Genomic DNA, 15,352 nt, shown 5'->3' with positions numbered 1-15,352 from the left:
TGATTCCGACTCATAGTGACCTCCATAGGACAGGTTAGAACTACCCCATAGTGTTTCCAAGGAGCAGTTGGTGAATTCAAACTGCTGACCTTTTGGTTAGCAGCCATGCTCTTAACCTCTCCGGCACCAGGGCTCTTCTGTAATGATCACAATTTAGGACACCTTTTTTTATGGGGCAATTCTACTCTGTCACATGGGTTCACTCTGAGTCAAAATCAACTCAATGGTACCCAACAACAACTAACTTAAAGGTTGACGGTTTGAGCCCACCCAGCAGTGGTGCATAAGAAAGGCCTATTGATCTGTTTCCCTAAAGATTACAGCCAAGGAAATCCTACAGAGGAGTTCTACTCTGGAACACATGGGATTGCTGTGAGTAAAAATCGACTCCATGGCAATTGTTTTTTTTAAACTTTGAATAGCGGGGGGAGGAGTGGTGTGGCCTGTTCAAAGACCTGAGGAAAATCTGTTCCCATGATACCCAAAATATTGACACCAATTTTTTCACTTGCAAGGATGCTGGTCATAGGTGAGCAAAAGAGTCCTGCTGTAAAGCAAAAGAAAATCAAATAATAACTAGATATTAGATAGTAGGAAACTGAGAACAGTGGGGAATTCCAACAAGTCTCTGTAGCAGCGTTCCTCATTGGCTTAGAACACTCTGGGCAAGTCCGGTGTACTCCCAGCCTTCCCACCTTGCCTCAGCCGGGGTTGAGCCTTCTACCAGCTCTTCCAGCTTCATGGTGCCAGCCGCTTGCCCCTTGCTATTTACTAGGTCTCTGGTCATCCAGGAGTCACTTCTTAGTTTACTCCCATCCATTCCCTGGTCTGGTGAAGTCTTGAAAGTGGCTGGCTTTCATGTTTGAAATCAAATAGAAAACTGCATTTCAAAGACGAATAGTTATTTATCCATTTGGATAAATCACGCCTTTGTCTTACTTTGCATTTGTTCCTGAGAAATTACGAATATTCAGAACACCTATTCTCCTACGGAAGGCAGTGATGGTAGTCTTACTTTTAAAATTTGCCTACCAAACAATAACTAACTTAGCAGTGAGTAGACGTGTAATTTTTTTTTGCCTATCCAGCATCTCTCTTTCTTTCTGTAGGTAACCAAAAAAAAAAAAAAAAAGCTGAATCCGTTGCCATGGAGTTAATTCCGATGCATGGAGACCCCACGTGTTTCGGGGTAGAATTGTGTGGCCACAGGATGTTCAATGGCTTCGTTTTCAGAAATAGATCACCACGGCTTTCTTCCAAGGTACCTCTGGTTGGACTTGAACCTCCAACCTTTCAGTTAGTAGCTAAGCACTTAACCATTTGCACCATCCAGGACTCCTTCTGTAGGTAAAAGTAAAACCAAACCTTTTGCTGTGGAGTCCAACTCATAGCAACTCTATAGGACAGAGTGGAACTGCCCTATTGGGTTTCCAAGGAGCAGCTGGTGGATTTGATCCGCCGACCTTTTGATTAGCAGCCAAGTTCTTGACCACTGCACCACGAGGGCTCCTCTGTAGGCCAATTTTCCACTGGAGAACGGCTCTCCTGAGCCTTAGTTTATGTGCTTCAGGTGGGGCTGACCTCACGTTCTGGCTCCAGGGATGAACATGTCACAAATGACCCTGGCAACAGAGATTTCTTCAAGCATCTACACCTGGCTGAAACCAGATTAGCGTGAGCCCTTCTGAGACTTTTGCTAGAACTACCAATAGCAGTCAATAAAGACCAGTTAAAAAAAATGAGACTTTGTCTCAGTCTTAGAGTCTGGTGCTAAGGGCCCTGCAAGGCTGGAGCTGCAGGAGACCATCTTGGTCCCCACACGGGGGAATGCTTTCTTGAAAATTAAGCCAGTTAAGGAGAAAGAAAGCAGGGCTGAGAGATAGAGAACAAAAGGCAATTTCGTGAAGCCGTTATAAGAACATTATTTGAAAACCTGAATCCAGCTTTCTTGACCTATAGTTGTTTTAAAGTTATGTAAGCTAATAAATTTCTCTTTCTACTTAGGCTAGTATGAGTTTCTGTCACTTGCCACTGAAATAGTTCTGATCAATACACAGGGGCCTATCTATGGAAAATAGCACCTGTGGCGATTAGTTTTAAATTGCTGAACGATCTCCCACAGCGGTGGCCAATAGAAACTGCTCATTAGTGCCCTCTCCCCAGAGTGGCACCCAGGGCGAGCACCATACCTGCAGTACCTTAGTTACATCTCTGTTAATACATAATATGCTGAGCACGGTTTTATGTGCTGCCCAGAAGCAGACACTTCCAACAAGTTTAGCTGTTTCTTTTGATATTTATCTCCCCATATTGAAACGATATGCCTTTCCTGCTATTTCTTAATTGATTTGTTTTAGTCGGTGGTGATTCACTTCCCGTTTTGGGAACTGCCATTACCCTCCTCCCTCTCCATTTCTCACTCCCCACACCTGCTCCCTCTACAGTTGTATTACAAAGTTTAGGTAAATCAATAGTCAGAATTTACATTATTATGGCTTTATAAACATTGTTTATGTTTGAACGAAGGACTGTCCTATGATTGTATCTTTTCTCTTTACATTTTTTATCTCATAATTAAAATTTTTTCTGCTTTAGCATTTCTTAGTTTCCTATTGTTGTGTAACACCGCAGTGGCACCTGGACCCGAGTTCAGCTGCGTCTCCAAGAGAAAGAAAGAAAGACTCTGGAACCAGTGATCATGACATATGGTTTATTCGGGAGCTTACTTACGGTACTTTCGGTCCAGGGCGGCAGCTGGACCACTTTAGCGCTCCGCTACCACTTAACAAGGGACACAAGCTTATATACCATTCCAGCTGGGACACAGGCTCATTGTTTTTCTTCCCAAGTCCTTGGGCAGTCAGTGTTCCCAGGGACTTCACATATAGGCCCAGATGTTTTTCTTCTTGTTGCTAAGACGTTCCTTGGCCTTGGCCATCAGCCAAGTCAGGCCACTCCTGGTCTTGTACCTCAGCCCAAGTCCATCCCGAGTTCATCCCTAGCATGCTTCGGGGAAGAGCAAAGCTGACTCCATTAGGAGTGGATGCATATAGCTGAGTAGCATTACCCAACTGCTATATGTATTTTTTTCTAATCAATTCACCATACCTGTCAAACATCTGGGAAAGAATTTCTCAAATATCCAAAGTCATCTGTTGCATTCCCTACCACCATTGCTTCCACTCACGGCTGCCATCTTGGTGCTCTGGCAGCACTAGATGTTCCCTGGACTTGGTGCACAGCTGTTGTCCAGGGACTTTTTTCCCTGATGACTTTTGTAGGAAAACCTGCTTTTTGGATTCCCTGTCATCCTCTCTTGATCTTTCTCTCTGAATGTGTTACAGCATGAACTAATCAAGACTCATTGCCATTGAGTCAGTTCCAACTCATAGCAACCCTATAGACAGAGTAGAACTGCCCCATAGGATTTCTAAGGCTGTAATCTTTATGGAAGCAGTCTTAGGCTGAGCTCCCTTGAGAAGCAAAACCAGTAAAGCATATATATATAGAGAGAGAGAGAGAGAGAGATTTATATCAAGGAAAAGGCTCAAGAGGTTGTAGAGCCTGGAATGTCCCAAGTCTGTGGATGAGGATAGAGGCTTCTCCTGATTCACATAGTGGTAGGGGCTGGAGAACCAAGATCAGCAGGTTGGAGAGCAGGGCTCTCGCTCACAGGCTGTGAAGAGCGATGAATCCCAAGATTGGCAGGCAAGACTGCAAGTAAGGTGCTAGCTTAAGTCCCAAGAACTGGAGGTCAGATGAACAGGAGCCAGCTGCAGGATCCACAGCACAGAAAAACCAGAACATCTGCTTATATTTGGATGCAGGCCACACACCCAAGGAAACTCCCTTTCAGCTGATTGGCTACTCACAGCAGATCCTATCATGGGGGTGATTACATATCAAATCTCAACAGGGAAGCAATCACAACATTACACGATTGCCAAAACACTGAGAATCACGGCCCAGCTAAGTTGACACACAATCTTAACCATCACAGAAGCAGACTGCCATATTTTCCCCCTGTCAGTGGCTGGTGGGTTTGAACCACTGAGTTTTTGGTTAGCAATCAAGCATTTAACCACTGTGCCATCAGGGCTCGTTATATAGATAGTACAGCAGCTTCTTTAAAAAGGGCCCTTTAGTCCTTGCAAACCCATGTATGCCATTATTGTACCTCTATACAAACTTACCCAGTTTGTTTGTGGGGAGAATTGTAGGTCGAAAATAATTTTCCCCTACAATTTTAAAAGAATTGCTCAATTGTCTCCTGGTATCCAGCATTGCTTTTGGGAATTCAGATGCTATTCTGATAAAAGCAGTTAAGACCTTCTCCCTGTATCTGCTGTTTCCTAAACTCATGATTATGTAATTTGGAGGTTTTTTTTTTTTTTTTAAATTATTTTAATGGGTATTAGCTGGGCCTTTTCAATCTGAAGATGTGCATCCTTAATTTTGAAAGCCTTCTTTTAATGTTATATTTTAATTTATTATAATTTCTAATTATTTTTCTATTCTCTATTTCTAGACTCTGATAGTCATATGTTGGATCTCTATTTCCTTTTTTCTAACTTTTCTTTTTGGAGATTTCTTTGACCTTGTCTTCCATTCTTTTTATTAAATATTTTATCCCAGTTATCATATTTTTTAATTTCTAAGAGTTACTACTTGTTCTTTGATTTTTTAAAAAATATCATCCTATTTTTAATCTACAGATGCATTATCTAGGCTCTCTGATGACCCCAGAGATTTTTTTTTTTTTTGGTGCGCTATTTTCTCCCTTGCTTCTGAGATGTTTCTTTTTCTTTTTTTGGGGGGGAGGTTATTGATTTTGGACAAAAATTAGGACAAAATCTTCACATGGGGAAAGAGAAAAATATGAGGAAAAGTCTGAAAATCCTGTTGAAATAGGTATGGTTGAAGGGACTGTGGATTTTTTACCGGGAGGAGAATTCAGAGTAATGACAACATCTTCAATATTCAAAGGACCGAATACTCAAAAGGGATTAGTCTTAGTCTGTGTGACTTGCAGGGCAAATTGGAGATGATTTTATAGAAATTTCTATGAAGAGCTAACTAGAATTTTCTAGAAATGGAATAGGTAATCTGGTTCAAAAGAGAGATCCAAACTGTTAGTGATGTCTAAGCATGAGGCTAAAAAATTACTCTCTATTTGAAAAGGGACAGGCTAGATGACTTTACTGGTCTTTTCTAGTTTTAAAGACTTGTGATTCTGTATGAATTACAAATCAACCTTTAGACCGAAGCAAAAACATGAGAACTTTAGAAATGAAACAAACTAAAAGGGTTTGAAATGCAGGTACATCTATTTTCAGGGAAATACACACGAGGAAACATTCACCCAAGTTTTATTCTATCTCTGATCACTCCCAGCACATCGAATGGTTTCCTTCATACACGGGCAAAGGGCTTGGCAGAAGTGTGCATCAAGAAACCAGCTGTGCCCTAAGGAACAAGAAGCCCAGCATGAGAACTAGAAGGCAGCAAACGCTTCTTCTTTATTTTTCTTCAGCAAAACTTTAATATGAGGTTAAAAATACTCGACCACAGAGGAGGAACGACTGGGTGGTCAACTTTGATGAAACCCAACATTCCACTAATTCATCATATATCTCTCTCCTCTGGGAGGCCACTGGGCTTCCTAGAATTACATACAGGATTTCCAGAAAGTATGAAAAGAGAGACTCTTACCAAATCATTCAACCAACAGATATATGCTGAAAGCCTATCTTATGGTCAGCACGGAGCTAGGCATAATGGAGAATCACAAAAGGCATTTAAGATGTGGTCCTGATATTTAAGTTATTTAAAATCTGAAGACAAATAGAAGTAGTTGTTGGGAGATTTAGCTCCCTAATGAATCCTATAGCTGAAGGGGAGGTTAATCTTTTGTTGTTGTTCTTTTCAACAGTCAGCCCAAATGGCTTGCAAGCACATGCGTTTCTGGAAGTGGGAGCGCAGGAGCGTGCAGCAATACACAAAGTAAAAATAGAGCAATGTGGAGAAAGTACCTGAACTCAAATTTCCATGAGATGATGGCTTCCTTCTCCCAACGGCAGGGCTGCAACTCTTCAGGACCCTGGGGCTACAGATGCTTCCCAGTTATTGCTGCAAATGACTGAAAACTCAAAGATCTGGATTGCTTGGCTTCCAAAAGCTAGTTTGCCCTTGTTCAGAAGATTACTTTCATGCTTACCCCCCAAAAAAGAGAGAGAAATCAGGTAGGAGGTGGGGACACTTTGCTGAGCCCTACTGCAGGAGCCCAGCCCTAAGGTACATCCTGTTGTGCTGGGGACCAAGCTTCCTTCTTCACAGGATGCTGAGAGAAAGGGGGGCTGTGTGCACCTGTTGACTTCTGTCTTTGACTTCCTGCATGTTGTAGTGCTGTTGGGCTTGTTGATTTTCACTTCAAGCCCTCAGCATGGTGGATTATGTGTCTTCCCTTAGATAATTTACTTTCTTCTCTGGGCTACAGCATGAAGGTCCCTGGGGGGTGCAAATGGTTTGTGCTTGGCTGGTAACCAAAAGGTTGTTGGTTTGAACCCACTCAGCAGCTCTGTGGAAGAAAAGTCCTGGCCATCTGCTTCCATAAAAATTATAGCCAGAAAAACCCCATGAGTAGTACTACTCTGCAACACTTGGGGTTGCCACAAGTTGAAATCACTCAGTGGTGCAAGACAACAACAACAATTTGTAAAGTAATGGGCTTAGGGCTAGGATGGTGCCCAGGGATTTTTACTTGCTAAAATATATATGTCCTTTGATCCAGTAATCTGCCTGTCGTTCTAGATACTATATGTTAAACAATATGATCACATTAGTGATCCTTGCCATCAAACAAAACCAAACCAAAACTAAATAGCTGTCTTAATGAGGGCTGCAATCCACTTTAATCTCCACATTTACTGCTATTCTCAATCTTTTTTAAAAAATCCAAGGACACTTATCGTCAATTTTTCCCTCCTGTAATAAATGAAGTTTAACCTAGTTAGGCTAGCATTTTCAGCTGCAGATTCCATATGAAATGCGTTTCAAAAAAAATCACAACATGATGTTCATGATAATATAAAAATCTCCCCCTTTCCTTTTTTTAACTACCTGGGAACAGCATATACCTGTTTATTGATTCACTGGCTGCTGAAGAGATTGTATTCTGACCATTTTCCACAACTAGCAAAAATGCAAAGATCAGCTTCTACATTTTAGAAGGTGAAGTCAACCAAAATATTTTTTCTTCTCTATCTCCATATTTGAATTAATAGAGCTTTACCTTGGTGACATAGTGTTTAAGAGCTATGGCTGCTAACCAGAAGGTTGGAATCCAGCAGGCGCTCCTTGGAAACCCTACTGGGCAGTTCTCTGTTCTATAGGGTAGGTAGGAGTTGGAATCGACTTGATGGCAACAGGTATGGGCTGGTTTTAATTCTTTTAAGGATGATGGATGTTGCAGTTACAAAGCATTCCTTTAGCCCTAAGTAGAACTCGCTAGAAGGAATAATGAAGGGAAGAGGGCGATAGGCCAGGATGAATGCATTTAATTTGGCCAAAATCAATTTACTCTACATAATGTTAAAAAAAAAAAAAGAAAGTCTTCTAAAAAGGCAAAGGATTAAAAAACAATTAGAATAAATTTTACGTAGATTTTCTACAATATATTAGGTAAACTTGAAGAGTACGGAGACTATATATAAAATTTTAATGGTCAAATTTGCTGTAGGTTAGGAAGTAAGGAGACATTTTTGGAATATCTATTCTGTGCCATACTCTGTACTGATATTTTACTGGTAACAAAAAAAAAATTTTTTTTTTTTTTATCCTTGCTAGTTGGCCGTTTAAATTCACTAGCCGTTCCTTGGAAACTATAGGGCGGTTCTACTTTGTCCTATAGGTTTACTATGAATCAGAATCGACTCGAGGGCAACAGGTTTGCTTGTTTGTTTGTGTTTACTGTACTGGTGGTCAGCAGTTTAAATCCACCAGAGGCTCTTTGCAAACCGTATGGGGCAATTCTGCTCTGTCCTATAGGGTCACTATAAGTCTAAATTGACTCAACTTCAATTGGTTTGGTTTTTTTGGTTTTATCCTTACTGGTTTGATCTTTAAAACAACCATGTGAATTTGGTGTTACATTCCCCTTTTCATAGATAAACAATTTGAGGCTCAGAGAAGACCATGATTCATGTGAGCATAAAAATTGATGTTATCATGCTATAATGATAAACAGAGAAAATATTGAAATTGTCAAGAATTTCGTTTTGCTTGGAACCACAACCAATGCCCATGGAAGCAGCAGTCAAGAAATCAAACGACATATTGCATTGGGCAAATCTGCTGCAAAAGACCTCTTTAAAGTGTCAAAAAGCAAACATGTCAGTTTGAGGACTAAGGTGTGCTTGACCCAAGTCATGACATTTTTAATCACCTTATATGCATGCAAAAGCTGGACAATGAATAAGGAAGATTGAAGAAGAATTGGTGCCTTTAAATTAGGGTTTTGGGGAAGAATATTGAATATACCATGGACTGCCAGAAGAACGAATAAGTCTGTCTTGGAAGAAGTACAGCGAGAACGCACCTTAGAAGTGAGGAAGGTGAGACATCTTCTCGTATACTTTGGACATGTTATCAGGAGGGACCAGTTCCTGGAGAAGGACATCATACTTGGTAAAGTAGAAAATCAGTGCAAAGGAGCAAGACCCTCAATGAGACAGATTGGCTGCAACAATGGGCTCAAACACAGCAATAGTTGCGAGGATGGCGCAGGACCGTGCAGTATTTAGTTCTGTTGTACATAGGGTTGCTATGAGTTGGAACTGACTCAATGGAACCTAACAACAACAGCAGTCTGTGTATCAGGAGTTCCTAGGTGGTACAAATGGTTAAGAACTTTACTACTAGCTGAAAGGTTGGCAGTTTAAAACCACCCAGCAGCACATCAGAAGACGAACCTGCTCCTGAAAGATGAAGAAAACCCTGTGGAATGTAGTTCTATTCTGCACAGATGGAGGGCCATGAGTCAGAATTGGCTTGACAGCAACTAACATCAACATCAGTCTCTGTATCTATAAAAGGACAGTGAACCTTTATTAGGCAAATTATTCGCTTACTTATGAATTAAAGGCAAAGGGATTCAATCTAAAAGGGGCATAACCTTCTCATGTCTGTGTCCTTTTTGTTGACTATATGTATCGAATGATCCTGCTGGAGATTACTGGATTTGGGCTGGTGGACCCCATTTTAGAAGCAGTAGGAATTCAACCTTTAGTATCAGTGAACTTTCTGAGGGGCAGAATTGAAGCTTCGAAAACAGGTTTAACTAAAAGAGGTACAAACTAAAAATTTCTTTTGGAACTTGATAGAATGACATGAGATTCAATATATTCCAAGTTTAGATGTGGCCGTGGAGAGTTGGGGAAGTAGGTGGGACTCAGAGATGGGACAAGCACCTTGATGTGTTAGAAAGAGCTCCAGAGTTCTTATCTAAAGATCTGAATTGAATTCTGGCCCCTGCAGTTGCTGAGCTGTGTGATCTTGGATCAGTTACTCTTTTCTCTATTTCCTTATATATAAGATGTTGTTGATAAACCAAAAAAAAAAAAAAAAAACAACAACCAAACCCAGTGCCGTTGACTTGATTCCAGCTCATAGCGACCCTATAGGACAGAGTAGAACTGCCCCATAGAGTTTCCAAGGAGCGCCTGGCAGATTCGAACTGCAGACCCTTTGGTTAGCAGCCGTAACACTTAACCACTACGCCACCAGGGTTTCTTTTGTTGTTGTTAGGTGCCATCCAGTCAGTTCCAACTCATAGCAACCCTATGCACAATGGAACGAAATACTACCCGATCCTGTGCCATGCTCACAATAATCGTTATGCTTGAGCCAATTGTTGCAGCCACTGTGTCAACCCATTCTGTTGAGGGTCTTCCTCTTTTTCGATGACCCCCTACTTTACTAAGCTTGATGTCCTTCTCCAGGGACTGATCCTTCCTGATAACATGTCTAAAGTATGTGAGACCTAGTTTCATCATCCTTGCTTCTAATGAGCATCCTGGTTGTACTTCTTCCAACTCAGATTTGTTCGTTCTTTTGGCAGTCCATGGTGTATTCGACATTCTTTGCCAACACCACAACTCAAAGACGTCAGTTCTTCTTTGGTTTTCCTTATTTGTAGTCCAGCTTTTCCATGCGTATGAGGTGATTGAAAATACCACAGCTTGGGTCAGGCACGCCTTAGTCTTCAAGCGTCAGCTTTTTTAAAACTTCAAAGAGGTCTTTTGAAGCAATTTTGACCAATGCGATGTGTCTTTTGATTTCTTGACTGCTGTTTCCATGGGTATTGATTGTGGATCCAAGTAAAATGAAATCCTTGACAACTTCAATCTTTTATCAATTTATCATGATGTTGCTTATTGGTCCAGTTGTCGGAATTTTTGTTTTCTTTATGTTGAGGTCTAATCCATACTGAAGGCTGTGGTCTTTGATCTTCATCAGTAAGTGCCTCAAGTCCTCTTCAACTTCAGCAAGCAAGTTTGTGTCAGCTGCATATCGTAGGTTGGTAATGAATCTTCCTCCAATCCTGATGCCCTATTCTTGGGATAGTCCAGCTTCTAGGATTATTTGCTCAGCATACAGATTGAATAGGTATGGTGAAAGATTACAACCCCGATGCACACCTTTCCTGACTTTAAACCACGCAGTATCCCCTTATTCTGTTCAAAGGACTGCCTGTTGATCTATGTACAGATTCCTCAAGAGCACAATTAAGTGTTCCGGAATCCCCGTTCTTCGCAATGTTATCCATAACCTGTTATGATCCACAAAGTTGAATGCCTTTGCATAGTCTATAAAACAAAGGCAAACATCTTTCCTGTATTCTCTGCTTTTAGCCAGCATCCATCTGACATCAGCTATGCTATCCCTGGTTTTACGTTCTCTTCTGAATCTAGTCTGAGTTTCTGGCAGTTCCCTGTTGATATACTGCTGCAGCCCTTTTGGATGATGTTCAGCAAACTTTTGCTTTCGTGTGATATTAAGGATATCGTTCAATAATTTCCTCATTCAATTGGATCACCTTTCTTGGGAATAGGCATACATATGGATCCCTTCTAGTCGGTTGGCCGTATAACTGTCTTCCTAATTTCTTGGCATAGACAAGTGAGCACTTGTAGTGCTGCATCCGTTTGTTGAAACATCTCACTTGATATTCCATCCACTCCTTGAGCCTAGTTTTTCACCAACGCCTTCAGTGTAGCTTGGACTTCTTCCTTCAGTGCCACTGGTTCCTGATCGTATGACACCTCTGAAATGGTTGAATGTTGACTAATTCTTTTTGGTATAGTGATTCTGTGTATTCTTTTCATTTTCTTTTGATGCTTCCTGTATCATTTAATATTTTTCCTGTAGAATCCTTTACTATTGCAACTCAAGGCTTGAATTTTTTCTTCAGTTCTTTCAGCTTGGGAAATGCTGAGCATGTTCTTCCCTTTTGGTTTTCTATCTCCAGGTCTTTGCACATGTCATTATAATACTCTACTTTGTCTTCTCAAACCGCCCTTTGAAATCTTCAGCTCTTTTACTTCATTTCTTCCTTTTGCTTTAGCTACTTGATGTTCAAGAGCAAGTTTCAGAGTCTCTTCTGACATTCATTTTGGTCTTTTCTTTTTCTCCTGTCTTTTTAATGACCTCTTACTCTTCTCGTGTATGATGTCCTTGATGTCATTCCACAACTTGTCTGGTCTTCAGTCATTAGTGTTCAATGCATCAAACCTACTCTTGAGATAGTCTCTAATTCAGGTGGGATACTTTAGGTTGTACTTTGGCTCTTGTGAACTTGTTCTTATTTTCTCCAGCTTCAACTTGAACTTGCATAGGAGTAATTGATAGTGTGTTCCACAGTTGGCTCTTGACCTTGTTCTGACTGATATTAAGCTTTTCGATTGTCTCTTCCCACAGATGTTGTTGACTTGATTCCTGTGTATTCCATCTGGTGAGGTCCACTTGTATAGCTGTCTTTTATGTTGTTGACAAAAGGTATTTGCAATGAAGAAGTTGTTGGTCTTGCAAACTTCTATCATGTGATCTCCAGCATCGTTTTTTATCACCAAGGCCATATTTTCCAACTACCAATCCTTCTTCTTTGTTTCCAACTTTCACATTCTGATCACTGGTAATTATCAATGCATCTCGATTGCATGTTCAATCAATTTCAGACTGCAGAAGCTGGTAAAAATCTTTAATTTCTTCATCTTTGGTCTTAGTGATTGGTGCAGAAATTTGAATAATAGTCATATTAAGTGGTCTTTCTTATAGGCGTGTGGATATTGTCCTAACACTGACAGCATTATACTTCAGGATAGATCTTGAAATGTTCTTTTTGATAAAGAATGCAGCATCATTCCTCTTTAATTTGTCATTGCCAGCAGAGTGGACCACATGACCCTGCTGGCGTTTGAACACCTGTGGCATACCTTCCAGCATCACAGCAACACTAAAGCCTCCATAGTACAAAAAACTGGCAGATGTGTGGGGCATATAAAAGATAGCTGCAGTGATAGTTGCCATCTTGCTTCCACTATAGGATAGTTGTGAGAAGTAAATAAAAGATACGTGCATAAGTCGTTTGGGGCAGCACTGTCACCAAATCCAAGCCGAGTTCATCTCATCTTCTAGAGATTTACGTACGTGCATGTCCACCCACCACCCTGGGAAATAGCTTGTTTTCAGGAAAAAGCTGAAGTACAAGTTTTTTATGCACGTAAAGCATGCCTTCTACATTTGTTAGAAGTATTTTCCTAAGCAAGCCATGCTAATTTTTTTACAGCATAGTGATGCTTATGAAAATATGTCAAGTTAGGAGAATGTGGTTGGCAAACAAATGTAGAAAGTGTGTGTTATTTGTGTAAAAATTTGGTACACAAGTTTGGTTCAAAAGTACTGGGCTATCAGGGAAGGTGTTGTTTTCAGAGTAAGGTTTGCTTCTGTCTGCCCTGTGGAGGGGCACGGAAAGGGTCCTCGTCAGTAAATAAGCACGCCAAAACTAAGAACCATAGTTTCTTTCAAACTTCCAGTGCGTGCTGAGTCTTCAGGATGGTCTCAGTAGGCTGGGTGCTGGGGGTTTCAGCAGTTATGAGAAATGACTTTTGCTGTCATACGGAGTGCTTAAATAGCACCCTCAACACGTGGGCACGCCTTTCTGTAGGCCTGGGCTCCCAGGGAGGTGATCCCCGTTGCGCTTCACCAGAAGTGCCTTTGACAGGCTTTTGCTTTCAGGAGCTAGCTGAGGTTTTAGCAGAGCGAATCAAAGTTAGAAAGGAGGGAAATGATGTTTCCATGTGACTACAAAGTTTAGTTCATGTAGTAAGTTTAAGACCCTCAGGGTACAACTTCTGTGACAAATTTGAAGGTGGGGGTGTAGTTTGGTCAGCAATCCTTTCGGAGAAACTAGGGACAGAGCCCTCAAAATGTTTACCGTTTTATGAGTTTTATTGTTGTTGCTGTTAGGTGCTGTTGGGTCAATTCTGACTCACAGTGACCGTATGTGACAGAGTTGAACTGCCCCGCAGGGTTTCCTAAGCTGTAATCTTTAAGGGAGCAGATCACCAGGTCTTTTCTCTCGCTGAGCAGCTCGATCCCACCAGCTACTCTGCGAGAGTAAAGACCTGGTGACCTGGCTGAACAATGGTTAGCAGCTGAGCGCTTAACCATTGGCCAGCATTGTATCCTACCTTTATCCCAGCAGGAAGGGCCCAGGGGTCTTGGGTGATATCTGTTAGTAAAGTAAGGGATCATTATGAAGGTATTTACAACTTCATTATGCATCTACCTGCTGGGTAGACCTACAAAGGGCCTGAAGGAAGGAGCCAAACCCAGCCAGCTTTTATTTTATTGCTCAAAGTGCAGTGGCAATGAGTACTCTTGGACCTCAGGTTTTTATTTTGACGTTTCCCTGGGTTTGCATTTGAATATATCAAATTAAATGCTTTGAAATCAGCATTTTTAGAAAAAAATATGGAAGTCATAAACTGTGTCAGACTGAGTAGAAAATGCATTAACTTTTAAATAATTTAAAGCCAAATCACTGTGGAGTCATTCATTCAACAAATATTTGCTGGGACCTTGCTATGCATCAGACACAGTGCCAGGCCCTGGGGAGTCACTCATTTATGCATTTATTCAACCAACATACTCAGCCACTTTGCTCTAGTCACTGGGATGCAGTGGAGACAAGAAAGACAAAGTCACTGCTCTCATGAAGCTTAATTTAAATGAAAGAAGAAGAGGGTTGACAAAAAACCAGATAAGTAAATGATAAAAATATCATTTAGTAGTGGGTCCATGGAGGAAATTTATAAAGGGGAACATGACAAGGAGTAACTAGTTGGCCACTTTAGACTGGGAGTTCTGAGGAGGTGACATTTGCTGATATTTGAATGATGGATGGAACTAGCATTCCAGGCAGTGAGCACGAGGGCAAAGGCCCTAAGGCTGGGACAAGCTTGGCCTATTATAGGGACAGAACAAAGGCCTTGAAATGAGGTTGGCATGGCATGAGGATGGAGAAGAAGGGAGGGGTCAGATCACGCAGGGCTCCCTGGAAGCCAGGCTAAAGAGTTTGGATTTTAACTGTCATCTGTGGCTGTGGTTGTTGTGCAGAGAGGGCTTATATATGGCAGGAGTAGGAGCAGGATGCTATGACAATAACCCAGGTGAGAGGTGAGGAAGGGTTGGACATGGATGATAGCCATGAAGATGGAGTGCTATTGTTAGGTGCCGCTGAGTCGCTCCGGACCATAGCAATGCTATGTACTACAGAACAGAACGCTCCCCGGTCCTGGGCCATCCTCACAATCCTTGCTGTATTTGAACCCATTGTTGCAGCCACTGTGTCAATTCATCTTGTGGAGGGTCTTGCTCTTTTTTGATGATCCTCTGCCAAGCATGATGCCTTTCTGCAGGGAATGGTCCCTTCTGATAACATGTCCAAAGTATGTGAAACAAAATCTCACCAGCCTCACTTCTAAGGAGGATTCTGGCTGTACTTTTTCCAAGACAGGTTTGTTCATTCCTCTAGCAGTCCATAGTATATTCAATATTCTTTGCCAATGCTCTAATTCTTTGGTCTTCCTTGTTCATCATCCAGCTTTCCTATGCATGTGAGGCGATTGAAAATACCATGGCTTGGGTCAGGGACACCTTAGTCCTCAAAATAACATGTCTACTTTTTAATACTTTAAAGAGGTCTTTTGCAGCAGATTTACTCAATGCAATGTGCCTTTTGATTTCTTGTATGCTGCTTCCATGTATATTGATTGCAGATCCAAATAAAATG

The sequence above is a fragment of the Loxodonta africana genome, chromosome 8 (assembly GCF_030014295.1).
Source record: "Loxodonta africana isolate mLoxAfr1 chromosome 8, mLoxAfr1.hap2, whole genome shotgun sequence".
NCBI lineage: Eukaryota > Metazoa > Chordata > Mammalia > Proboscidea > Elephantidae > Loxodonta > Loxodonta africana.
This window is presented reverse-complemented; position numbering follows the sequence as displayed.